Below are 26679 nucleotides of genomic sequence, written 5' to 3'. Positions count from 1 at the left end.
CCGCCGTGAATAAACCTTGTCTTTATGAAGCTGTATTATCTGCTGCATGTCGTCGGATTGTTGTAGCCCGTCAAGTCGACTCTTAAAGCGTTTAGAGCATCGACCTCACATCTCGCTCCGCGGAACAGAGGAGGGGAAGTTCATGTGATTTGCGGCAGCCGCCCATTATAATTTCTCCGGGTCTTGCTGGGCTGGAAGCGGCGGGTTCGGGACTGTGCAGCCGGCTATGGGAGCGCACCACGCTGAGACACATAAAGAGCACGGAGTCGATCTCTCTGTTCTCTGTGTCGGTTCAGAAAGCGCAGGGCGGAAGACGGGAGTGATCTCAGTCACATGAGACTGATTTAACTCCAGCAGAGGCGGTGTTTTTGCGCCTTCATCGCATGTTATTCTCCACACTTTGGACACTTGGATGAGGTGAAATGCATCGGAAAGCGTTTGCAGAAAAAAAACACGCTGCGAATCGGAGCGAGGAGAAGCAACACAGGGGCTTTTTGAGAACATACAGGAATGCACGGATGACTGCTATCCCGTGTGTTTCAATTGGATTTGCTGTAATTCAGTTAAACTCCGGAATTTCTAGAGCAGGGACAAAGGGAGGTTTTCATCCCGACATCATGGTCATGCGTTTTTTTTTTTTTCCACAGTGCATGTCCCACTTATGTCTCCTCAGCTCACAGAGCCCAGTTGTTGATGGATCATGTTCTTATTTTTTCCAGCAGAGAAAATGTAGACTGTGCTGTAGTTCTTCCTCTCATCTGCTTATGGAGGTCTTTTTTTTTTTTCTTGATGTGTGTAGTCTACAGAATGATCGGATGCTGCACTTAACTTCTGGTGACTCATGGTGTAAAACAGCAGAACAAACGTAATGAAGTGTGTGTGTGTGTGTGTGTGTGTGTGTGTGTGTGTGTGTGTGTGTGTGTGTGTGTGTGTGGGAGATGTTATGAAAAAAAGGATTGGAGATGAACCTCTTTGTAGAACAGATCCTGTGGAGCTGACTCGCCATAAAAACCGTGGTTTCATCTTTAAACTCACTGATCTTAGATCAGATGTAAAACGCTGTGGCAATACTGTAGTTCTATCATAAAAAGTTGTGTATTAGACCTGATCGTGAATAAAGAAACTACAGAGCAACAAACTGTAAATCACTATAATTAAAACAAGTGTTACAGATAATATATAGTGTATATATATATATATATATATATATATATATATATATATATTAATAATCAGTGTAAATATCTTTTAAGTAAATGTATAATCATTTAAAAAAGAGATATATGATCATTAAGTAGCATATGTACAGTCTATGAAGAACCATTGAGGAACTGTAAGAACAGCACTTATGGATTAGACTTATTACAATTCACTATAACAATATCAGAGATTATGTTCTTCCTGTTTACCACTGACTGTAGACACACTATGACTCATTATTATAATGGATTACCACATATACCATTCATATGATCACTGTAAGATGATTATGGGAATGTTACATATGCCATACAGCACTACAGCATCACAATAAACACAGTAATGAGTTCCACAGTTATGGTTTATGTCGGTGGTCCCTAACTTGGGGACAGGACCCAACAGGGCCTTGGACAGGGGACAGGACCTTGGGGACAGGGCTGAAAGATGAATCTGAGGGGACACGGGAGGATTAATGTGGTAGGAGAGAAACTCAGAAATACAAGAGTGAAATTTTAGAAGTGAAAATCACTTTGGTTGAACTTCTCACAACTGATAAACTTATGAACATAGTGACATTATAGATGTACACAATACGAGATCAGAAATACCAACAAGTTCTAAAAGGCATGAATCCCAGAATAACTCAGATTCCTGTTTCCACCACAACAATAAAAGGCCACGGCGTGCACTTTACCCTGAGGAGTCTCCCTCCATTGACTCTTTATGTAGTCTGTTACCCAGATGCCCTAGTGATGAGACGGCTTTCTCATTAATCAGTGTCATCAGCTCTGACGGCGTGGGCCCCGTGGACGAGGAAGCCATGACGCTTCCAGCCACTCTTCTGTTTCTCCCACTGATGTGTCTTGCATCACCAGTTGTTTTTATATCTGCCCTGGAGTGAATGATATATGAATAACGTGTCGCCCGGCATTAGAAAGGCCTCTCTGTGCCCTCTTACCCGGCTGGCGAGGAGGCGGACAGGTTGACGCAGGTAGCGTTTATGGAGATGACACTTTGCATTTACGTGAACACGCCTCTTGAGCCTGGCTATTTAGCTCACGAGCAATGCTCTGGGTGATCCCCTGGTTTTGTTATTTGTGGCGTCATGTTTGACGACAGTCTTTTCCGGTGTAATTTGCATGCTGGTCCTCTAACTCTCTTCCACACAGTATATTTATGAAATTATCTGTCGTCTTGAACCTATATGCACATGCTGTCTGAAATTGGCTGCGTTCCCTTTCCAGGCCTTGCCGCTTCCTGTTGCGACTTCCCCATTGACGCTGACAGCCCCTGACAACATCAGACTTGACAAATATTAGCTGAAATCATATGAGAACTAAGTGGAACTAACAGCCCAATCTCTCTCTATCCAGTCTTATCAAGGCTGGAAACATGAAAAGGGGGTAAAGTGAGAGAATCAGGAAAAGTGGTGCAGGACCTCTGGCCTTTACTTTCCACTCGAAGTCCAGCCCTGAAGCCTGGACTAGGGTCTGTCTCTGGGAAATATGTGACCCCTCACCTCCCCCGGCTGTGTGTGCTGAATCCCCATCTGGTGCGAAACTATAAGGTTCTTCAGCGTCTTTCGCACTTCGAGGCTGGAGAAGATGCAGCTTTTAGCAATGATTTCTGCACAGCAATGACCAGCTCTGCAGCTCAAACCCAAGTAAACAAGAACACAAGGCTGCTGACTTTAACAAGTACACTGTGTGCAGAGGAAAACGCCAGACAGACTCGCAATAATGCTTGAAAATGCCACAGTCCTGCTAAGTGTGTACACATCTCACCACCTACACAGACAACCCGTTGCTTCTTTCAGAGGGTTGATGTATATCTCACTGATTCTCTTTATGACCACCCCACCCACTCATCCCCTCACTTCCCCTTCCTGACCCCCTCCTAAGCCTGAAAGGACACAAATCATGAACCCAACAGCTGAAAGGGTCCTGTGACAGACAACACAGGGTTCTCGTGAGAAATGTATATGAGTGTCTGTGTGTGTAGACGAGGGGGTGGGACGGACAGACCGCATGGTTGTAAAGGGAGAGCCAAGAGGAGGCATGTCTGTCGCGTATTAGGAACGCTGTTGCCAACAATGATAGTTTTGTGATTCGTTTTAATTTATGTCCAAAACAATTACACAAAATCAGGGTCATAATGAACCCTGCTCTGATGAAATCAACCCTCAATTCATATGCAGAAACATCAATGGCTTCTTCTCCCCTGATTTTGTCTTCTCAGGAAGATTGTAGTCCAAGGCCGCAGACTAACGCCCTCCCACAAACCAATCACAAAATTTTCCCAGTCTTTCTGTTTAAAAAACAAAACAAAAAACAAAATATAAACATCTTGGAACATATCACAAAAAAGCTGAAAACTGCATCTCCAGTCACCACCAACAATCCTGGTGGGTCTGATACAGATCAATTCAATCCAGTATTGATCAGTTGCTGATTAAGTATGTAATCAAACAAAAACTGCATCTTAACCATTATACAGAATGTAGATAAGACTTTCATGGCCAGTGAAAATGATCTAATCCTAGAAGCGAAAAAAGGAGAAGAGGAGAGAAATCGAGGGACGGAGCAGGGTGAAAATTGGCATGTGCAGACTGGGAGAGGAGATTTGCAGGGGTAAAGGTTTGAAGGAGGGAGGAGGAGTGATGGTTTGACAGCATACGACTCCCTGGACAGACAGCTGGTCGGATTTGAATTGTGTCTTATCTGATGTGGAGATTAAGAGAAAAAGAGAGGAAAAAAGGAGAATCGGTAGTGCTGGTGGTTTTATCTTTCTCCCAAGCAACTGAGAGAGAGGCCTTTTCATTCTCTCCTGTGAGGACGACACACACACACACACACACACAGAGGAATGAGGAGAAATATATCAGCAACAGTAGAAGCCTTTCTGTCATTTCTGTTACGACTGTTTTTGTTCATAATATCGTTATTTAGGCAGGAAACACGTACAGTATGTGTGATATATGATGTGATGGAGTCGTCTTCACGCATCACCAGCCGCAATGTTGTTTTATGTCGTCTTCTCCCAATGCGTGAATGTGTGTGTGTGTATGTGCGTTGTCATAATGATAAATGTCTTTGCTCTGCTGGGGCTCAGGAGCAGTTGTCTGTGGCTGACATCGCTGTGTGTAGGTGGTGATGTATCACGGCCGTCGTGTGTCTGAGGTCTCTGTGTGGATGTGTGTGTATGGCAGAGGTGTGGTTGTGTACGAGCAGCTGTGTGTATGGGTACGTGATGAGGTCAAAAAGCATCTTTATGTGTCATAATTGTGTGAAGAGGTGTAGGTCTGTGTGGGACTAGACATTCATTTTTACTTCCAGTGTCTCAGTGTGTATTGTGTATGTAAACAGGCATCCGCAGCTGTGCTCGTCCCGAAAGTGAAACTCCCCTGAAATTAGCATTTTTGACCAATAACAATCCATCATAACAGTTCAAATTAGAAAAAGCTTTAATATTAGCTAATGCACTTTTATAGACTTCTGTTCTTAAATGTGTTTTAATTTGCATTAACAAGCCGGATAGTTTGCTAGTACAATAATATGCAATAATAAAAGACATTTTAACCAAATAAAGCAGCCACCACTCTGTTAGCATCCATACAACCACCGCTCATTCAGCTCTAACACTCTTTGAATGGTTTAAATCCATGTGATGTCTTGTTGAATTCTAACCAAACAACTGCCATTTTTAATTTTGGCTGAAATGACAAGGTGAGTTTTTACTTTCCCAGCAGCAGATGCCCCGTTTAGCTGAGAATATCGACAGAAAATCACAGGTTTCAACCAGGTGTTCTGCCGTTTTCAGCCAGCGACACTGACAAAGTGGTTCAAGAACAGTAAGGTCTTTAAACTGGATTATTCAGCGCGGAGGTGGACACCGGTTTAGCTTAGAATATGGTCTGGACTAGTAATTGCAGCCACACACGATCTGTCACTTTCTAATGTGACCACACCCCCAGGTCGTTTGGTGCGTCTCAGCCGACGCTCGTAGTCACGCCGACAGAAGCGGTCACAGTCCAGTAGCCTGGAGATTTGACGATGGCAGTTAGACGCTGCCGGTGTGTTTATTGCACTTAGCGTGTGCCTGAACATGCATCTTGCTTAATCTGCATAATGTTTGTGTGTATCTACCCTTCATGAGCTGATGATCCGCTGGTGATTGCCTCATCGGTCTTTTCTCTCTGTGAGCCATGTTGCATTCAAGGCCTTCAAAACTTGCCTGTTTTTTTCAGATGCCTCTCTCGTCTCTTCTCTTTGATTCTTTTCACCTTTATACCATTTTACTGATGAATTGATTTGACTCCTCAAAAATGGTTTGGTGAACGTTACTTTATGTGTTTATGTCCCTTGCTTCTTGTATGTTATTATGTCTCCAGCTCATTGGTTTGTTTATTCAAGTCCAGTACACGCTCACACAGCACACACAAATACACGCACACACACACTTTACCTTATGAATTGAGCTGTGCAAAGAGAGTATTTTTTGTGCGATTGTCTGTGTGAGTAAGACTGTGTGTGTGTGTGTGTGTGTGTGTGTGTGTGTGTGTGTGTGTGTGAGAGAGTGTGAGTCTTCTGTTTTCTGAGAGGATTATTTCATCACTTGGCCTTGAAACGAACGAAGCATGCACATGCTTTCAGTGCTGCATACACACATTGCCACCCACATAAATACGCAGAATACACACCACGTGACGCGCACACACACACACACACACACACACACACACACACACACACACACACACACAGAGGCAAACACACAGTCCCCACGTTGTTCACATCATGTCCCTGGGCTGTAGTGACGGGCAGAAAAATAACTGAATCCTAAGAGACGAAGAGAACACAATGATGATCTCTTCCTCTCTCAGTTTATGCATATCTCTCCTCTGCACCACCCCTTCCTCTTTCTTTTTCTCTCTTTCCTTTGCTTCCTTTCTTCCTCTCATCCTCAATAGTCAGCCATTGCATTTGTAGTGTTCAGCAGCATTACTCTGCCTTGCCAGAGGGAGAGCTTACCTCATGCATGTCTCAGTAGATTTTTTCTACCCCTTCTTCCCCCATCCCTCGCTTTATCCCTCTTTGGCCTGTATCTTCCTCTCTTTTTCTCTGCACTCCCACTCTCTCCCTCTTCTTCCATTCAAGCGTGTTAAATGCTTTACCTCTGTCAACTCTTGAGTCTGAGAGGAGCTCATTATTGTGGAGAAGGAGAGAAATTTGGGATTAGGAGCATCATTCGTGGACTGAGGCTCTTGTTCAGCTAAAAGAGCCATCAGAATTACAGAGAGGGATAGACTTACCTGCGTTAGTTGGTGGTATTATTCACTAATCATCAGCGTTGAGGGTTTCACTGTGATTTCCAAACTAATACTTCCCGGAAATATACAGATCTTTTCCTGGGAAAACAGTGTCTGTCACCATAAATGAATCTGGGTTATTTTCATTCTCTTTCTTCTGCGTTTTTCCAAAATACTTTTTTTAACAGAGCAACAACTGTTGCTCCGTTTTTAAGAAAATGTCGAAGTGGTTATATGAGAGTGTCTGACCAGCTTTACAATGACATGAGATTATTATCACATGCATCATCAGTGAAGAAAAACCAGTCGCATGCAACCATTTTGTTGTTTTGATGGTTCGAGTTAAGGGAGCATTGTTCTCGGACGTTTAGCCGTAACATTACGGGGTTAGTGTGCTTTTCATCGCTTTCCAAATCCAGCAGTGATTTTGCAGGTTTGCAGAGAATCTTTTTTAATTATTCACACAACCACTTTCATCACTTTACACATGTACAACCCAGTGCAACACCATGAAAGCCTTTAAGGAGAGAAGGTCTGAAAGTGTGAGCCTTTATTTGTATGATTCATTGCGTCAAGAGAGCAAAGAGCTGCAAAAGAAACCGAGTTTTTACAGAGACTTCAGGGAGGCAGTGTGACGCAGCCGAGCGGAGATTAAGATGGCTGACATAAGGAACAGGTGTGTGCACTTTACATGTACTTAATGCTCCACCTGCTGAATGCTCTGTACTCTGTTCTCCATTTTAGAGACTGAGACCCGCAAATCTGATTAAGCCACCTTTTGAATCACCTGCGTTGATTTTCCTCCACAGATTTTGCACTTGGACATATTCTTGAAATAGTTTTGCTATTATATCTTTTAGAATAGCACCAAGTTATTGGCATTTCTTGCTGGGCTGGTTAGCTTGCATGAGTGTAACTGCTGGACCACGTGAGAGTCGGCCCAGTGACATTAGACCGCACAGAAACTTCAAGGCTCTGATCACATGGCAGTCAAAGGTCACAGAAAGGTCAGCGCCACCTGCTATCAGTGTGCAGAGCAGCTCCAGCCGTGCAAATCATGCCCTGGTTTTCAATCCAGCCACTTTGGCAGCTGTTTTCTCTCTTTAAAGAGATAATCCTCCGTGTCCTTATTGTTTGATTTTGCTTCACTCTTTGGTGCTAATTGGTTATTTTCTGCAGCATCTTTCACTTGTCAAACAAACAGCGTGACCAGTACTGTGGAGTCTTTTTTCTTTGGTTTACGGTTGATTAAGTTCAACTAGGTGCAGCTCATTTCTATGTCTGCTCATGCACATGCTAACGATCGAGTTCTGCTTCAGTTTATTCAAAACAAATCATAATTGTGAATCAAATCGCTTCCTTTTCACAACAGGATGTTGAGCAGCACATGTAATGGTTCTGATGAGTGGCTGGCTGGCAGGTTGAAATATTGTTGTGCGTGTTATCAGTGAGATGGCGGCAAAACTGTCATTTTTAATGAAAGATATTTTGACTTATCCTTAAATGCTGGCAGAAGGAGTAGAGGGATAATCAGCTGTAGTGTTGGACCTCAGTGGCACTTGGTTATATTTATTATGGGGATTTTCTATGGAGTCAAACTGTCTATGAATGTTTTTGTAAATCAGATTTTTAATTTGCTGTATCACTAAAAAAAAAGAGCCTGCAGCGACACCTGTCTCAGTCTGTGTGAAAGGAGCTGCTCACCCACTCATGACAGCTTTGTTTGTCTTGGATTCAGTGGAGTTTTAGGCTCAGAACGTTTAGATTCTGTTTCAGTAGCTTTTCAGTCATGACAGAAGAAAATTCTGGCACAGATATCAATTACTTCTTTTTCTCAGTGATGAAATATTCAAGTTAAAGACAAAAAATGAGTGTTATGACAGTCCATTAGCCTCCAGAAACCCTCTGGCCTGACCTTATAATGGAATCTAACTAGGAATCAAACCTCCAGCCATGCATGAGGGATTAATCTGAATTTTCCGCCCAAACCTTAAGGTGCCGCCCAGCCTCATCGACAGAGCATAGACTGTACTTCCTACCCATAAATCTCTCTGTCTAGTCTCTTCTTCTCAGTCTGACTCTCTTCATTTCCATCTCCCCCATCTGTTTTATATGGGCACTGCAAAACATACACACACAAACACACATATCCATACACAGTTGCAGAGCTGTCAGGTCTAACCTTGACTCGCGCAGAGTATGAATTGTAATGCAAAGGGAAGGGTGGGGGGCACAAACAGGATGTCAGAGAGCTGCTGCTCGTCTCTGCCCGACCTGCCTCTTTCTTCCCTGTGGAGTCCAACTCTGCACAATCTCTCTGTTACAGGTTTTTTTTTTTTTCTCTCCTCTGACTAGACCACAATAGTTACCTCTCCGTTTTCTCTGCTCTCACCAAACACATCCCAAGAGTTTTAGAGCAAAATACAGTTTTGGGAGATTAGCACATCGGTCACATGGTGTTGACACAGATGCCAAAGTCATTCATATATCCTCGATAGCTCTTGTGCTGATAGTAGGTAAAAGTGATTTTAAATAATATGCAAACAAAGATCATGTTTTTTATGTCGGACATAGATAAAAATGTACATTTTGAAAAGCTGATTCAAAATTCCAGGTGCTACTTGACCTGTGTTATTGATGGGTGAGGGGAGATTGTTTGTAGCTAAGAACAGTGGATGAATTTACAGTTGATCACCTGAAAGTTTTTGTATTTTTTGACTCTGCAGGTTATGTATTGTAAACCTCTACCAATTCACCAAAAACTTAAGTCTTCTTCTGTTGCTGGTGAGCCTTTGATCCATACTTTATGGTAATATGTTAAAATCTAGCTTACAGTCCTTGGGCATAATATACAACCCAGCCAAGTCAGGCCGATTCTCTTGGTTGTGTTCTGGCATGGAGGACCAGATATAAGCCGGCTCTGGCCCATAAACAGCTTCCAGATTTGCATAAGTTTTGCAGGTGTCGACGTGGGCCAATTTGGTTTAAGACTCGGGTCCAGTTAGCTGCACCCTGCCCAGCTGTGGGCCAGTGTCAGCCTGTGTGATCCATCCAAATCAGTCTAACTCATGCACCAAATCTGGCACATCATTTGTCACAAGTCTAGCAAGCCAGGTGTGCCTGATTTTGGGCGCTGCTGGGTCAAGCTATTTTGGCTCCCTGTAAAATCGAAGTGTTAGCATGGAACCAAGCACTCAAACTGATGTGACTGAGGCGTTAGCAGCTGCTGAGTCAATAGATGATCCCTTAACACATAAGAAAACTGTTTCTTCCTTAGATACTGCTCCAACAGGTGAAGACAATCGTACTAAATCAAAAACAACAAATGCGCTGCCCTCACAAAGTTTCCTGGGCAAACATTATCACATTGGGATCTTTGGGGCACGCTGTTTGTCGATTTGGGGTCCGTGACATGAAAACATTTGCAAAGCTATCCAGAGCAGAGCAGTAGGGCCTTCAGTGGGCGCAGAGCCTGCGGTAAACTCCCCGGTAGTGATAGATGTGTGTGTTCCAGATAGCGAGGTGATCGATGGGAGTATTGTTGGGAGGGGCGTTCAGAGTTGCTGTTATTGTGTTTCGGAAAGCTAAGGGGAGATGGAGTTGGTGGGGGGAAGCAGAGGAGAGCTTGACGGGTTTATTGAGAAGCGTGATCTAGTGCACCGCCCCGGGACTCTTAGATGTAGTTAGAGAGGGCAGGAAAAGAACAAGAGCTGGAGCAAAAAAAAAAAAGAAAGGAAAGAATTGGCGACAGCGAATGGATGGAAGTGGAGGAAGTGTGCATCAGAGGAGAGTGGAGAGGGAGGAAATAGAGGCAGGAAGTGAGGATGGTGCAAAGGTGGGAATAAATGTGTAGGTTATCTGTTGATGTTTATCTCCTGTGTCCTGAGGGCTTGTGCAGTCATAACAGTGATCTAATCTGCACCTCTGGAGAGTGCACACACACACGCACACACACACACGCACGCACACACACACACGCACTCACACACACGCACTCACTCTCAGTGCCCATGCCACCAATCATCCATTTAAACCGTCATCTATCTGCTCCTCATCCAATCCATCCATTCAGCCCACATTTCCACTTTTTAATTTACCCCCCTCCCCCTTTATATGGCAGAATTCCTTCCATCCTTCAGTCCGTGCTTCCACCCCTACATCCTGCTGAAATCCAATTGGCCTCATCTCTCTCCTCTCTCCTCTTCACTCCCCTCCCCCCATTACCCATTTACTTTCTGCTGCCGTAGGGTTCAGTGGACTTTTAAAGGCAGAAACTGAGTATTTCAGATCGAAGCTGCTGACTTCTGATATTTTGCACAGATATTCAGTATCTTTCAAATTGGCCAATTTCACGGCAAAAGAAAAAAATGTGCAGAGCCTGACAGGTGACAGGTGACAGGTGGGAGGGGCTGGCATCCTGTTGTTAATGTTGTTAATGCTGTCTTTTTTGACTCCACAGCCAGGGGGCACCAAAGTTGGAAGCCTTTAAAAATCCGACACTTAATGGCCTTAAAGAGCTTAGCAGCTGCTTAAAAGCTTGTTTTTTCTGACCTCTGGTGGTTTAACTTCTGGCTTTGCTGCAGTGATGTAGACGTGCACTGCAGGGCGTGTCAGTACACCGTGACATCACTGTTGGTCGTACAGCTTCTTAAGTAAGTTGCCCTTTAAGATGAAGGAATTAAGTCACCTCTGTACAAACACATCTGTATGTTTCCACTAATGCTCTGGTGTGTTCCTTCCTAACTGACCAGAGTCAGATTCTGAAAGGACAAATATAATTTCTGCTTACAGGTTTCTAAAACTTTTCTTCCTAAAATCAGCTGTTTGTCCCAGGAAAACTTAAAATGGCTGAATGTAGGGAACCTGTTAGGTCGCAGAGCGACTGCTCAGTCAATGTGTTCTTAACGTCTGGATCGGCTTGTTATTGGTGGACTGTTATATTTGTCCACTGAAGCCTCCCTGCGTTGTTATGAGCCGCTTTAAGGGCATGTCTTGCGTGTTCACTGCCTTGTAGGATGAGTTGGACATATGTATGTACCCTATATGCCTGGTGTATGTCACATGACAGGTGATAGTGGGGGATAAGCAGGACAGTAAAGTGTGTGTGGGTGTAGATGAGATACTGCATGTTATGATACTATTGCTGCTGCCTGTAGGCGTGTGGAGCAGAAAGAGCGTTTAAAAAGTTGTTTTTTTCATTAGCCACTCAGCTCCCTTGCATTCACCTCAGGGAGCTTGTAGAGCATTTCCCATGTTTCGATGAAGGTTTGAGTAAACAGGCAGCCATAACAGATCAGCGGAGCATGCAGAAACCAATACTGTCTCCGCTATTTATCTTTTATTACTCTCATATATTCAAAGCTAGCATACATAAACTGTGCTGGAGGATTGAGTTCAGCTATTTGTGATTTCTCTTTGTCAAAGTGTTCGCGTGGGTTTCAGCTGTAAAGTGCGTGAGTGTCTGTCGTCTTTATGTGTCTGTGCAGTTCAGTGCTGCTGGTGTATTGGCATAGGTGAGCATATCAGCTGTTTCACACAATGCGGCGTTTGATTGAGGTCAGAGCATCGCATGACGATGAAACCGCTAAAGCCAGCGTCTGCTTCTCACTCCCCTGAACCGCCAAGTCCCTTTTCAAAGAAGTGTGAAAACAGAGTGATACTTCTCCTTCAAACACGCCACTTAGGCAGGGGCACTGTAATTTGTCACTGAGAAGCCGAAACATGAGGTGTCTTTTGAGCCATTGATTCCTGTTGGCCTAAGCCTTTTCAGTGGCGAGAGGGAAGAAGAGGATGAAAAAGACGAGGGAAGCCACTGCTGCAGATGAAACACAAACATCTGGTGCGTTTTAGGGCTTTAGCTTCCCTTGGATAGATGTTGTAATGCTTGCGTGCGCACGGATGTGTGCACTGAGCATGCCTGTGAGTGTAGCTGCTCATTCGCGTATGCATCCACGTCCGGCAGAGCCTTTCTATATTCTGTAATAACCCGCCACGAGGCATGGGAGAGGAGAATGGCCTCTCAACCCCTGTAGGAAGTGAGGGAGGGAGGGAGGGAGGAGGATACTGGGGCTAACGTGGCTTCATTCCTCCGAGCTGCCACTGCTCAAACAGGCTCGATGGCTTTGGCAGAGGGAAAAACTGAAGGCGCCACTGGAAAGACATTAACACAAGCGAGAAAGAACCTTAAAGGAGCGTAGTGGCAATCTCGACTGTTTGGCTCATTTCCCTCAGCACAGATCTATTTTACAATGTCCCAGGCCATTTCCCACTCGGGATGCCTAGCGTGTGTGATCTCTCTGCGCATTCGGGTGCGTGTGTGATCAAGGCCCCCCTTAAGTCGGCCTAATTTGTATAATTGAAAACAGTCATCTGATGTGTGGTTCAAAGGTAGGGCAGACGGCAGCGGCGCAAAGATGTCGCTCAGTGATACATGAATTAGCACCTTAGCTAGTTTAGTTCAGCCCAAGTGCCAAGGCTGTGATGCTGTGAAGCATGACCACTTCAAATGCATTATTCAGCTGTTCAAGTATAGATGATTGCAAGCCCAAAATGTTTGTATTTGGCTGGGAACTTTTTTTTTTCCCCCCAACTGGAGAATAGAGTTGGTGTTTCTTTTTGCTGTCAGATGGAGATTTTTATTTTTTTTAGGTTACACTGAAGTATTTCAATCTCAGAACGTTCTGTGACTGTTGGACTTTTGAGACCCTTTAAAAAGTTATTGGATAAAATGAAAAATACACAGTCATCAAACTGTGCCGTTTTATTTTTCCCTTGACATTTTGAAGGGATATTTTGGAGGTACAGTTTTCACCCAACCACAGCGAGAAATATCTCAAATATCTCATTTTAGAACAAAAGTTCTTTTTTCTGTGCAAGACACAATGATTTAAACCCAACTTATCCAGCAACTTGCTCCCAGTTATCAAAGCTGCTGCCTGATAAGAGTGCCAAACCTATTTTTCAACTAAACCCAGAGACATCATTTTTGCTTTCACATATTATTGCTCTGGTTTGATGGAGTAATCTGTCAGTGGGATTGCTGATACGGAGGCAGCAACCCTGTGGTCCTGGAGCTGAGTGCCTGAGCAAGGCGCTAAACGCTGCCAGGGTGGAGGGTTTGATTCCCCTCCCGGGCCACCCAGGCTAAAGCTGTCTGCACCGGCTGTACCGAAAGGTTGTGGATGAAAGCTTCACCTAATACAGCAGATACAGCTGAGGCGATAATAACAGGTAATTTGCCAAATATTGTGATCGTTCTCATCATTTACACTTATTAATCTCAGTAATTTGAGGACCACAATTATTCTGTTTTTTTTAAAACTTTTGTTAAAGGGGAACATCTCACACTGAACGTTCATATTGATCTGTTAGAAAGGAGATCAGTAATACCTCAAAAGAAAAAGCACCTCTGCACATGGCTTCTACTGCTACTGTGGAGCAAAATGTTCAGGAATCTGCAAGATGAATGTCAACAATAAGAAAAAAAACACAGAAATATGGTGTATATTTAATTTTCAATTAAATTTGCCCTCACCAGTAGAAACACCGTGCGCCTGGAGCTTTGAGGGGTCCCTGCAGTCTGGGTCCCCTTGGCAGATGCCCGTTTTGCCTGCTTGGTAATCGAGCCTTGGTCATTGCTGCATGAGTGAAACATGTTCATGCCAGCGATGATGAAAGGCTCTTGATTGAGTGTGAAGTTACAACCACAGAAAATTATGTTTTTTTTCTGACTGTAAAATCACTTCACTGAAAAAAAACACTCACCTGCTTTGAAGAACTTGCTATAAATGGAATTAGATAGGAGGACACATAATGTCAGTTTACTTATATCAGTCCAATTATATGTGCAATATATTTTTACGTGATAATGGTCCAGTGACTGTAGTGTCTGTTTATACAACAGAAACACGGTCCAAGAAGGTTTGAAACTGAGTCTATCAAGCAACCATTACAGACAGATTACACATGAATCACCATCTGGGGGATTTATAAACCATAAATCCAAGGCTATTTGAAAAATGGCCAAGCCTTTGTATATATACAGTGTGTGTGTGTGTGTGTGTGTGTGTGTGTGTGAGTGTGAGTGTGAGTGTGAGTGTGAGTGTGAGAGTGCACGGCCTCTGGGCACATTGTGATGCCGTTTTGGACGGCTGCCCTCATTCTGATGTCCCTATCGACTCCCTGGCCTACATGGCCGAGTACAGGCCTGTTTTCCAGTGCAGGTCGATACAGACGCAGTGCTGAGGGGACAGCCCGAGGCTTACTCACAACCACACACACACATGCACACACCACACACGGACACAGATGTTTGCACTTAAACACTTACAAGCATGGAAACACAATAGTATCCCCCATGGTTCAAGCAGTCAGCATGTTCCTAGAAACACTAACAGAGTAGACGAGGGATTAATCTGTCCGGGAGAGTCTGTTATTCTGTGTTCTGATGGGATTTCCAGATTAGCGCTTTAATTCAGATGTGTGATACGGTCAGTTATTAGGGGTCGACTGCTGTTGGTTTTTGAAGCTGATATTTGCCAGTATTTCTACTGATAATCTCCAAACGATAGTTTAGGGACAAATTCACCATTTTGTATTTGGAATTTTTAATGTATTTGCCCCTGACGCAGCATTTAAAGGAAGAGTCCACTGAAAATCTGTGAAGCACCTTTGTAACACAGACTAGATTTGAGAAAACCCCAGAGGCACAGAAGACATTAGATAGCTGTCGCCTGAGTGGTGCTCCTCAGGACGTGTAAACCTCATGTACAGTGTTCCACTTTAAAAATCACAGAGTAACAGGGAGTGATTATACGATAGTCTGACATAGATTTTTTTTTTTTTTCGTGGAGTATCCCTTTAACTGCAGAATTATCGACACCCACAGCTCATTTTCTCAGAGCTGTGCTTGCCCAGCTCGGGAAGAATAAAATCCAGACTGATGGAGATTAAAGCGCTGCTTGTTCTTCCTCTTTCCCCCCGCGTTGGTTTCCTCTCCAGACTCTCTGCTCCCTTCTTCCCCTCTCTCTTCACCCTAACAGCCAGAGCAGTTATTACTACTTTAAGTACTGCACTTGCTGAAAGGGAGGTTCGTGTTTTTGTGTATGTGTGTACTGTATACGCGTGTTTGTGAGTGTGTGTATGTGTGCTGTAAAACACTGGTCTGATGGCTCCCGTGGGTATTTGAGAAGCTGCAGTCGCTTCTCTAAAGTTCAGGCAATTACATTTTCCGACTGGGTGCCATTTGCCAAACACTCTCTGGTTGTGTGTGTGTGTGTGTGTCTTTGCTTATATGGGAATCTGTTTGTTTAAAGTCATATACTGTACTGTATATGTGAAGATTCTTAGTCATGTAGAGGAAACAGAGCTGCTGAAGGTGTGACTCATTTCTTCTTTTCTTTTCTTAGTGGTAAACAAATATGCAAACAAACACTGAGCAAGGTCAGAGTTTGCTCATTTATACCTTGTGTAGCTGGAACAGTACATTTTATTTCACATCTATGACAGATTATTAGTGAGTGGACTGAAAAGTAAAATAAATAATGCAACTATTTCCATTATAGATTAATCTGTTGTGATCTCAAGTTCCTCGAAAAAACATTCAAATTAAAATATGAAACAGAAGAAAGAGCTGCAAAATCTCTTCAGTGGCTGGAACCAGCAGATATTTGGCATTTCTGCTTGATCATTGTGAATGAATCAGTTATCAGAATTGTTGCCTGTGTCTGGGTCGTGTGCTGTGTGCTGCCGGCCCGGTTCAGCAGACTGATACGGATCTAAAACAGAGGAAATTCAGCTGTAAAGTCAGACTTTAAATGCAGTGAAACATCACTGGGTCAGTGTACTGTGGGTAGTCAGAGTGATGTGTTGGCATGCTGCAGTAGATGTGTACATGACTGGAATGTGTCTGAGCAGCAGGTTTGCGCCGGCCTGGTGTAGAATTACAGACTAGGGTTGCACCAGGAGGCCCATGTGCTGTCACAGGCCAACGCAGATAATTTTGGACTGAAGCTGCCAATAGATGAGATTTTAGTTTTATGTCCTTGCCAAAGATATCTGAGAAAATAAGGAGTAAACACCATCTGAGATGGAAGGTTATTCTTGTCAGGTTGTAGCATGAAGGCCACGTAACAGTAAAACTGTCCACTGAAGCTCACAGTGGTGACGACACAGCAGATTTTGCCACATGCAGTACTTTACCTGCACGTGATGTGGTTTAATTAATATGAGAAGTGACTGAATTTCAAAACTTCCATTTGAAAACAAGTGTGAAATACAAAACATGCAGCGATTTTACAGATGCTAATCAGTTCAAACCCATTTCTGCCTTTAACTTTATGTCCCATACACATGCAAGTTTACAGCAAACAACTAATCTATATTTTTATTTTGAAAACTGGGTAAATGTGTGAGAAAGTTTAAAAAGCTGTTCAGTGAAAAACCCACAAAGAATTATCTCCCAACTCTGCAGCTGGGCTCTGTTTTGGTTTTGCAGTCTGTACCTTTAATGGTTCAGTGTCACCACCTTCATCAGCCTTTCTAAATATAAAAGGAAACTGTTTTTTAGATTAAAAAAACAAACCAAAAAAAAAGCAGACACAGCAGCGTTAGCTATCTGCTGAATGTAGTGGAGCATTTAGCATTTGGCAAAATGAAAAATAAATCAAGAGCTGGGCTAAAACTGTAAAATATGTTCATACTGTTTCACTGTCATTCAGACAACAGTCAACATTAAAGAAACATTCAAATTAACATCAAACAACATGAGCAATTTTTGACTTTTGATGGAGAGATGCTATCAGTTTCCTAGCTAACCATCATCACATCCAGGATCTGTGTCTTTACTGGACACAGAGATGAAACTGATATTGATTTCTTTCTTCGTCTGATTGTTTGTGTGACAGGAAACAAACAAAGCGTCATTTTTGTTCCTGTCTGATGTTTCAGATAGTTAGCGCTCAGAGAGGAGTTCGGCTTTTCTGTGTTTGCAGGTTTGGTCTGGTTGAGCTGACTAGTGGTTTGGGAGATACAGAACTGGATCTACAGGGCCTGTTAGGTTTGAGAGCTGGTGTGTGTGTGTGTGTGTGTGTGTGTGTGTGTGTGTGTGTGTGTGTGTGTGTGTGTGTGTGTGTGTGTGTGTGTGTGTGTGTGTGTGTCAGTGAGCAGAATGGGCTGCCAGATCTGCCATTGCTGCCATAGGCCTGACAGGATGACAGCTGTCACCAAGGAAATAGAGAGAGGAGGAGGAGAGAGGAGAGACACTGCCTCAAGGGAACACACACTCTCTCTTTCAGACAAGGCCTGGAAGCACTTGTGTGTATGTGTGTGTGTCTGTGCATTTTAGCATGTTTGTGTTTGCAGCCATGTTTGTTTGTAAGCAAGAGAATGGCTGCAACATGAGTATAATTGGTTTGTGTTTCAGTAATGTACACACTTATCTTCAGATCAGCAATTACAGTATGGGTATTGAAAAGGAACAAAGGGACATGTTGGTATGTGTTTACAAGGCGTGTGTGTGTGTGTGTGTGTACACATGCTCCCCCTGTGTATGTGTTTGTGTGTTTTCTATGTATTGAGTTTGGTTTGCTTCATTAGTTTATATTGTAAAATCGATGTTGCCCGTTGTTGGACGACCTGCCTCTGCTGTTGTATTCGACGATGCGCTGCTGTGTGAATGTTTGTGTGTGTGCCTAGTAATAGTGACCCTGGGGAAAGAGTCTGGGGGGGGGGGGGGGGGCAGTAAAGCCCCTGAGTGACCTGGAAAGCAGACCCATCCATCAGCTCTTTCTCCTCTCAATCCTTTCGTTCCCTCTGTGTTGTCTTTTTTTTCTCTCCTCTGTAGGGCTATTACAGCAATCACTGCTCTTAAGGCTGCAGCAACGACCTGAGTGTGTTCGAGCGAGTGTGTGTGTGTGTGTGTGTGTGTGTGTGTGTGTGTGTGTGTGTGTGTGTCTGTGTCTGTGTGTGTGTGTGTGTGTGTCTGTGTGTGTGTGTGTGTGTGTGTGTGCGCGTGTGTGTGAGTGTTTCTGCCTCTTTCCCCCGTCGGAGCAGTGTGAGGTTATGTGTATTTAACCCAGGCTAGCTTGCCCCGCTAAGCCTCATGGTCTCAGTAAGGTGGAGAGGAGAGTGAGGCAGAGTGAAAGAGGAGAAGACAGGAGACTAAAGAGTGAAGACAGACTGAAGAGCAAGGACAGGGTTGGGTGGATGCAAAGGGAGGAATGTGGTGTCCAGACAAGCAAAGAGAGATTCACTGTAGAGAAAACTCACCTTTTTAGCCCGACCAGAAGTTTTACGCTCTGAGATTCTGACTTAACGTAGGTCTGCAACGAATAATTATTTCATTATAAATCAATAAGAATGAACTAATCATTGCCAGTGATGTCACAGTGTACCTGTAGTCCACTTCTGCATCACTGCAGAAAGGAGAGAGACAAAGGGAGTCCGGTGGTTTTTAGGTTTTCAGCTGCTGTTAAGGCATCTGGTGCTAACTGTGAAAGTATTTGTGTTTAAGACAAAAAAAAAAAGACATTCAGACTATTTAAATCCTGAGTATCGCTCTTACTAGAGAATCATGTTCTTTAATCTGGATCAAGTCTGGCCTCTACCCGGTCCACCTAATGAGATTAGTATCAGCACCGATACCAATCCAGTGCATAGATCAGTGCATCACCAACGCTGCTGAAAAACCCATTGATTATTTTTTCCTGAATCATTTACCCAATGAAAACTGTGTGTAACACACAAGCAGATGTCTTCATGTTGCTCGTTTTGTTTGACCAACAGTTCAGCTGTTTCATTTTTGTTTTGTAAATGATTTAAAACTAATTGTTTCTGCACTGACTAACAAGGAAAATGCACCTTGAAAAAAAAAAAACAACAATGCACAGAATGTTTCTTATCCAGTTCTGCACAGTTCAGATTTAATATTTGTATTTGAACAAGTTTCTCTATAAACAAACCACCAGAGAGACGGAGTGTAGAGATGTTTTTATCTAGAGACAAATCTTGGAGCTGCTCTGCAGACAGTGAATAATGGAACGACTCCCAGGACACTGTGACAGCAGCCGGGGTGGTTTTACCGGGATATGAGGACATTTTCTCATTCACAGCTGGAAGTCAGACATTCGAATAAAACTCATTTGGATGGGATACCTGAAGCAAAAAGTCTTTGAGCTCAGATATTCACTCGCTAATTTAATATCAGAGGAATGGCCTCCAAAAAGTGTCACATCACATATCACATTAATTCAAATCTTGATGCTTGGATTTGCAGCTTAGGGAGACAGTTGACTGCAGATGTAGATATTGAATTTATTGCCCAAAACCACTGGAACAGCGTGTTGTAAATAAGGCGTTAGATTGCATTCAGGTACCATCTGAAGAAAGTTTTCATATTGCTTTATTTGACCTCTAACCGCGTTTACATGCAGGCTGGTTAAAGGCAATCACATACGAGCTTTAAGAAAAATAAATTGCAGATCAGAAACATGCAGGTTTGTTACTGTGTGTGTTATCGCATTTTTCTGCCGGTGACAAATGTTAGTTTGTTTTGAAAAATAATGAACGTCTGCAACCTCCAGCCCTCCTCAAATAGGATGAAATAGCAGGAGAAGAGGAAACGTAAATCATGGTTAGGTGTCACGGTGCGCTATTCTGCTGTTGTGCTGAGGAGCATGGGGTCTAATTTCCTTTTTCAGCTGCTCAGATCTTACAAATTATTCATATACAGGGCTGATATCATCCCTTTTATTATTGACCACCTCTGATATGGCTTTGGCTGACTTCCCATTTACTGTTTTCTGACTGAGGAAACCCTACAATATACTGTTAGTTGACTGTGAACACATTTTGATCAGATTTCCACAAACAAATATCAGCAGCAAAAAAACCCTTCGAAAGCTCACATCGGAGCGACCACTGTGAACCAGGGAGGTGGGGTCAAATAATGTGAGCTGCCCTGCTACAGCATCAAGCCGGGAAGGTACCAATCAAAATCAGGATCACGTTTCATTCACCCAGCGTGTTGCATCCTGCGAGGAGGTGGGTGTCAGGCTCTGTGAAGAGGGAGGCGTTAAAAAGAGATGATTAATCAGGGGGCTTGCAGCGTGTGGGTGTCAGTGCGTGTGTGTGTGCACATGTATCTGTGTGTGTGAGCGGGGTGAATGGGGGTCTGGCATCCAAGCGGCAAGGTAATGAGTGGAGCCACAGTGTGTGTGGACCTCTAGCCTCTGCAGTGGAGAGGAGGGGGGCATGAGTGGAATACAGAGAGACGCTGTTTCTCCTGCTGATGGCTCTGTTGGTTATGGATGAAACAGCCCCAGCCTCTTTTACAGGCAGCCCAGCAATGCACTGTGGGAAGCTGGGTTTATTCCTCTCATCAGCATAAAGGATGTGGACGGGTGTGCATCATCACAAATTACATGTTTGGGTTTTTTTTTTACCCCCAAAAGGAAAAAGGAGAATGTTGTGTTTTTGATATTAACAGAGTGTATAGTGTGAGTGAATGATGGATGATTGGATGATATGACACAGCTTTAGCTTTTTAGCACTTATATCAAAATTCGGATTTTCACCTTCACCTTTGATTCTCTGATACGTCACACTGTTGTTGTCGTTGGCTGATGGTCGTGTGTGATTTGTGTACTTTCACCTTCTTCAACCACTGTATTTGTTTCGCCGATCCCTTGATTAGTTGTGATTGCGGTGAAACCTTTCTGAATAGGCCAATCAAACGGCCACTATTTCTTTCCAGGCTGTTCAACAACCTGCTAATCTATAGATCAATGGGGAATGTCATTCAATGTGTACAGCTCGCCTTTGTGAAATTAGTCGCTATGTATGGCTTTAATATCTCCAGGATAATTACACAGAGCTGTGGGTTGATGTAAGGACAAAATGTAATGGCCGTGGCTCAAAAGAGGAAAACAGGGCACACTGACAGATGAGATAATTTAAGACTAAGGTTGGAGGAAGCTTTGCAAAGGAAAGATGTCAATCCCTCCACCCCGCCCCGCCCCCTCCCCATCATGAGTGAGGGCTTTTTAAGAGATTGCGAGATTCAAACAAAGCTGGGGAACAGGTCACCCCAGGTGATTACTCGGCATTCACAACGCCGAAGGTCACGAAGGAAGTTTGAGTTCACCTGAGCAGGAGCACCCAAGGGATCCGTTCGAGGAGAGAATGCGGTGTTATTAACTCCCCCTGCCTGTTCTGATCTGTTCCCACTTGACATTAGCAGAAGAAAATGACATGCTTTTAGCAGTGGCTGCTCATGTAAGAGGGTTACCTCTGCCATTTAGAGGCAGGAGCTGGTGGGAGCTGACAGGAGCCCCAGTTCTCAAGAATAACCTGGTTTAGAAGATGGAAGGTAAGGAGAGAGAGATGGTGGGAGGGAGGAAGAGAGGATGAGGTGCTGCTTTTGCTGTCTTCCTGTAAAAGAGAGGGGATATGCCACAGACGCTCTGCATTTTAAAAAGGACAGAAGGACTTTTTTTTTTTTTCAGGGCGAGTGTGTCCATGGATATCTCAGTTTCTTTAAGTTTTCCAACTTAACCCCAAACCGTCATCTTGTCAGAACTCCCATTGACAAATTAATTGATTCCTGTGACCCCTGAAGCTAATACTAATTGTAATCTAGAAGCTGCAGTGTAAAGAGTTTTCAGCTGGAAATGCCAGCCAAAGGTAGCTGTCGGAAACCATTTGAACTTTGCTTTCCAGAAATTGTGTAAGGATGAAGTCAATAAATGTCAAGGACCACATGTTTTTGTTTCTTTTCTTTTTTTTTACTGGTTTAAAGAAGAAACTAATTATATACAATTTTGAGTCCAGGTTTCCTAAGACAATCACTCAAGCTCTAATTACTAAGCAACAGTTGAGATCTTGCTTTTGAATTTTGAACAATCGCATTCTCGACCCAAAACTCAAATCCTGCGTCTCCAGTGACCCCCTGTGAGGATCATCCTCACTGGGATTTTCCTCGTTTTTCTCTCCTTTTGTTCCCTCTGTTAGTCTGAATTTGGAAGAACACACCACTTCAATCAATCGCGGCCCTAATTAGGCCTCTGCCTCACCTCGCCCGGCGTAATGATGGTGCGGCCACATAAAAAGGTTCCTCTGGTTGTTTTCCTCTACTTCAAAAGCTGTCTCCCCGCAGACCACCCCGCCATGATTTAGCAGTCGGTCTTTAGGTTTGTTTGTCCTCTGTTTTGTTTAGTCATTAAAGTTGTCACACTCTGTTTGGATCAAAGCAGCTTCAGGAGCGGCACAAATTAACGTCCTAAATATTAGTGGTGACACCTCGTTAATGGGATGTAACATGTCAGAGGGGAAGCGGGAAGCAAACGTGAGGCGAGGAGGGTTTTGTGTCCTGGAAATAGCTTTATATTTCTGTGGTTGCGGAGCCCTGGCGGCAGCATTTACGTTATGTCGAGTTGTGGTTTTGGTCGGCGGAAGGGCAGTGGTGTGCAGTTGGCAGCGGTGGCTGTAATTAGCAGTGCTGGCTGGGTGCTGCAAGACATTTTGCAGGTTGTCAGGTGGTGGGTGTGGTGGTGAAATGTGATTGACGGTGAGTGGGCACAGCGGTGGGCATTGCGGCGGCTGTGGTTGGCAGAGATTGGCAGACAGCTCTGTGTAAGTGCTCCTCTGACTGGCAGACATTATAGCCTTTTGTGGTTCTCTGGGGTGCTTTCACACAACTATAGCCAGTTAGCGTGTCGGTGAGTGTGTGCATCACCACTGTGATCCCTCTGAGGTGGGGACGGGGGGGGTTGTTTCCTCTCAAAATCTTTAGCCAGGCACACAGATGTTCTGACACTCACACTGATGGATGGTTGTGTTTACCTACTCACAAGTGTGTTTAAACTGACTCTGGGCCAAAGCCACTCACAAATCATTCCGCGGTGTGAGCTGTTAGCGCACAAGTACAGTGCAGACGTACACCGAAGACACACACTAATGAGACAAGTTCCAGAGGTTTGTGTTTTAATGAGAAGGCCACGGCTTCGTCTCACCTCCAGTGGTAAACAACAACAAATCACAGAACTCGCTGAACTCTTCCTATGTGTGTGTGTGTGTGAGTTAACTTTGTATTGCGAGGTTGTCTCGCATCCCACATTTGCCTGGCTCTGGGCGCTTGTTAGTATTATTGTCAAATTCCTTCATGAGCGCACACGCACACACCCGCAGGCGCACACGCACAGAAACACACACACAGATGCTCACAGCCAAATCAAATCTCAGCCGGCCAGACTGACGTTGAAGGCTTTTAATGCAGCTGTCGTTGGCTAGTCTTTCTACACACGCACAAACTGCACACACTCTTAGTCATGAAACACTCTCTTACAACAAATACCCAAATGCACGGAGCTTTGAGGTGTGTGTGTGTGTGTGTGTGTGTGTGTGTGTGTGTGTGTGTGTGTGTGTGTGTGTGTGTGTGTGTGTGTGTGTGTGTGTGTGTGTGTGTGTGTGTGTGCGTGTGTGTGAAGCGAAGGCGGGAGGGAGCTGTGGCACTGCAGTTAGCATTAGCCTCCTCTGCCATTCCCACCACATGGCTGTCAGCCTGCGCTTAGCTTAGCGTCTTCATCTGCAGAGGATTAGCATGCAGCACTAGCCAGCACTATGAGCTGAGCCTCCCTCCCTGATTAGGCGTGATGCATCTGAAGCCTCCACGAGGAGAGAGGACGGCACACACTCCGCCGCTCAGCATATCGGCTCATCGTATTAAGCGGCACGTGTGCGGGATATTTAAACAACCTACACAGGTCCACAGCAGCGGAAAGGAGGCATTTACACAGCAGCATGGTGTCCACTTTTGGTTTTGTATGTTATACCAGTGGAACTGAACCTACAGAGATGAACCTGAATTGTATTAAAACACTTCAGTGGTTTTCAAATGAATACAGCTTGTTTTATAGGAGAGCTGCCTGCAGTGATAGAACCAGTTTCAGGTAGAAGAGTTTTAACAAAGTATGGTTTATCAATAGCCCACTGCTTTAATAAGCAAATATAGTAACTGTCATCAACATTCTATCAGCCACTGTTTTGACTATAGGCAACACAAATCAACAACAATAAAAATATTTGCTCACATCTTCCCATTGGGTAAACTTTAATCACATGGGGCCTGGTGACTGGCTGACATATTTACACACCTCTAGACAGGATTTTACACGTAGCGCCATCCTTCATGTGAATGAAAAGCCCATTGGACAGAACCGACAGCGGTGCTTGTGAGTATGCGGTTATGGAAATGGCTGTTCAGACTGTATCGGGCCTCCAGGGAACATTAGAGATGTCCCAGAAGTGTGTGCAGACCTTTCTGTGAAGAGAGAGCAGAGCAAGTCCCCCAAGTGCTCATTATGGAAAATGTTGCTCTGTGAAACAGGCCAAAACTCTGAAACACATATACACACACACAAGCCAGATGTTGACAGGAATTTTCTCTGTCTCACATGGTTCAGTCACATAATTGATGACAGTGACAAGTCAAGGGGCCAAGATGTGGGACGTTATTCATATTTTAGCATATGAAATATGTAAACGTGAGCATTTGCACCACCGCAGGGATCCGCAACTCAAGTTTCTAAGTATGTTTTTAGGCATTTGGCCTGTAACTAGAATTTTCTAAGTCAAATCCCGTGTTATGTGCCTGTGGTTCCTGCCTGCCTGTTTTGTTGTGATGAATTTTTGTCCGTACACCTTGCCTGGAATTGTAATGAATTCATAGCTGCTGCCTAATCACACCACAGTCCAGCGCACGTTGCAGAGCAGCCACCCAAGACTAAACTCCTGTAACAGTCCTCAACTCAACTCTTGTACATGTGGGACACATTTTTAATTAAATTACCAGAATTTTCCAACACTCTCTGCTGTTTTTCCATTACGCTTCAGTTTGTTGTTTGGGAAATTTGAGGAGACTATGTTTATAAGACTGTGTTGTCTGCCTGGCTGTTAGCCTTCTTTGGACAGTGATACAGCAAGAACAAAGTGTGATGTGCCAGCTGATAACATGTGGTTTGAATCAAGGCTTCTTCAGATGGTGATTTGAATCATGAGTGTTGCCTGTAAGCAGTGATGAAAGGAGCAGTGAGATCCTTTACCATAAAAGCCTTTTAGGGGCAGTTTCATCTGAGATCAGTGCACGAGATCCCATCATTTATCAGACTGTGATATCCTGTCCATTGGAATGCCACTTGAAATGTAAATGGTATAAACAGGTTCCACAGTTTGTGGCAAGTGATACGATTTGATATGAGTCTCCAGAGAGAGACAGAAGATGGAGGCACAGACAGAGGGGTGGGATGAACAGGAGAGCGACGGGAGAAAAAGAAAGAAAGTGAGAGAAATAGAGAGAGGTGGGTGGTAGACGGCTCCTCCGGCACCCTTGGGTGGCATTTGCTGTGTTGGTTTGTGTGTGCGTGTGTGTGTGTGCGCGTGTGTGCTGCAGATGAGTAATGGCCTCTGACGTGCATGTCTCTCTTGTCTCGTCCTCCATCCGTTTCATCATTACATGCCATCAATCTCCCCATCTCTCAATCTCCCTGTCAGCTCCCTCTGTTCCCCTTTCTCCTTTTTCTGTCTCCCTCTTTTTCTCTCCCCCACCATCCTCCCCCTCCCTTACCTCTTTAACCCAGACAGTCTTATTCTACGTCGTCTGCAGAGTCCTCCGTCGTCCTCCTCCTCACTCCTCGCCACTTCACCTTCTTCTTCTCCTCCTCCTCTGTGCTCTTCTCTCGCTCTGTTTCTCACCTGAGCCCCAGTTTAATTTCACTGTGAGAGCGGCACTCATGCACACACACACTCAATCATTCACTCGCCTAACACTGGCACACACACACACACACACACACCAACTCTCAAACAGACACGAACATGCACGCACACATTCAGAAGGAGTTGTCAAGAGTAATGGTGTTTAGTGTAATTTACTGTACCGCCGTTGTAGCCTCTGCTTTCTCAATAGGAATCATTATAGAGATTACATAATGGGGGTAATTTTTCTTCTGCCATATACAGCGCTGTGATGGCAGTGCAAAGTGTTTTGGAGGCAGGAGAAACCCTGTTAGCTGTAGCTGAGAAGTAAATGGGTCCGGTGTAGCCTGCCTAAATCAGCGCCCGTTAGCCTCCCTCCCCTCTCTTCAAATCCATGCCTATTACTCTTAACAAACCAGAAT

General features: G+C 44.1%; 1 protein-coding gene across 15 annotated transcripts in view; it reads left to right on the top strand.

Annotated features, from left to right (window-relative positions):
* The window catches only part of celf2 (cugbp, Elav-like family member 2), a 168268-nt gene that overhangs the window by 62546 nt on the left and 79043 nt on the right, over nt 1–26679 (top strand). The window lies entirely within an intron of this gene.

Source organism: Toxotes jaculatrix, chromosome 22, assembly GCF_017976425.1.
Source record: "Toxotes jaculatrix isolate fToxJac2 chromosome 22, fToxJac2.pri, whole genome shotgun sequence".
NCBI lineage: Eukaryota > Metazoa > Chordata > Actinopteri > Toxotidae > Toxotes > Toxotes jaculatrix.
Note: the sequence above shows the minus strand (reverse complement) of the source record. Positions and strands in the feature narration are given on the sequence as shown.